Source organism: Panicum virgatum, chromosome 2K, assembly GCF_016808335.1.
Source record: "Panicum virgatum strain AP13 chromosome 2K, P.virgatum_v5, whole genome shotgun sequence".
Lineage (NCBI taxonomy): Eukaryota > Viridiplantae > Streptophyta > Magnoliopsida > Poales > Poaceae > Panicum > Panicum virgatum.
In genome coordinates, this window is record NC_053137.1 from 21,420,385 (window position 1) to 21,421,192 (window position 808).

The 808-nt window shown below is 54.1% G+C and overlaps 1 non-coding gene across 1 annotated transcript; it reads right to left on the reverse strand.

The window, feature by feature from the left end:
* Positions 1-394: 394 nt before the first annotated feature.
* Positions 395-550, reverse strand: LOC120696289. The gene has a single exon (XR_005684067.1). It is a non-coding gene; the product is annotated as a 5.8S ribosomal RNA (ribosomal RNA).
* Positions 551-808: the final 258 nt, after the last annotated feature.

Genomic DNA, 808 nt, shown 5'->3' on the forward strand with positions numbered 1-808 from the left:
CTGTCTCTGAGGACGCCTCTCCAGACTACAATTCGGGTAGTGAGGCTACCCGATTCTCAAGCTGGGCTGCTCCCGGTTCGCTCGCCGTTACTAGGGGAATCCTTGTAAGTTTCTTCTTCTCCACTTATTTATATGCTTAAACTGAGTGGGTGATCCCGTCTGACCTGGGGTCGCGGTCCGAGCACCGAGGCGCTATGATCTTAAATGGGTCCTCTAGGCCAAGAAGCTGGCTGCGTGCTGAGACACTGCACCGAGAACAACTTATGTCGCCCACCACATGTAGGTGCTCGACACGATATGCTGGCAGCCCCAACTTCAGCCCACCGTACCACAAGGCATGGGGAGCCAAACACCACGTCCGTGCCCAATGATGGGTTGGGAGTGTCTTTTGGCGTGATGCCCAGGCAGACGTGCCCTCAACCAGAAGGCCTCGGGCGCAACTTGCGTTAAAAAACTCGATGGTTCGCGGGATTCTGCAATTCACACCAGGTATCGCATTTTGCTACGTTCATCATCGATGCGAGAGCCGACATATCCGTTGCCGAGAGTCGTGTTGGTTAAGATAGCAACATTGCACGGGGCATGACCGGCAGGCCGAACGTGACTCGAGCAAGGCAATATCAGTGTTCCTTGACGCCTTCGGTGCCGTGGGTTCTTTGGCGGCCCTTCACCAACGTAGAGAAGGTGAGGAGCCTTGGCCGGACCGTGGACCGACGACATGGATGACACATTCACGGTCTATTTTGTTTAAGGGTCAATACAATGATCCTTCCGCATGTTCACCACAATTTTACAACACAGGCAAAGT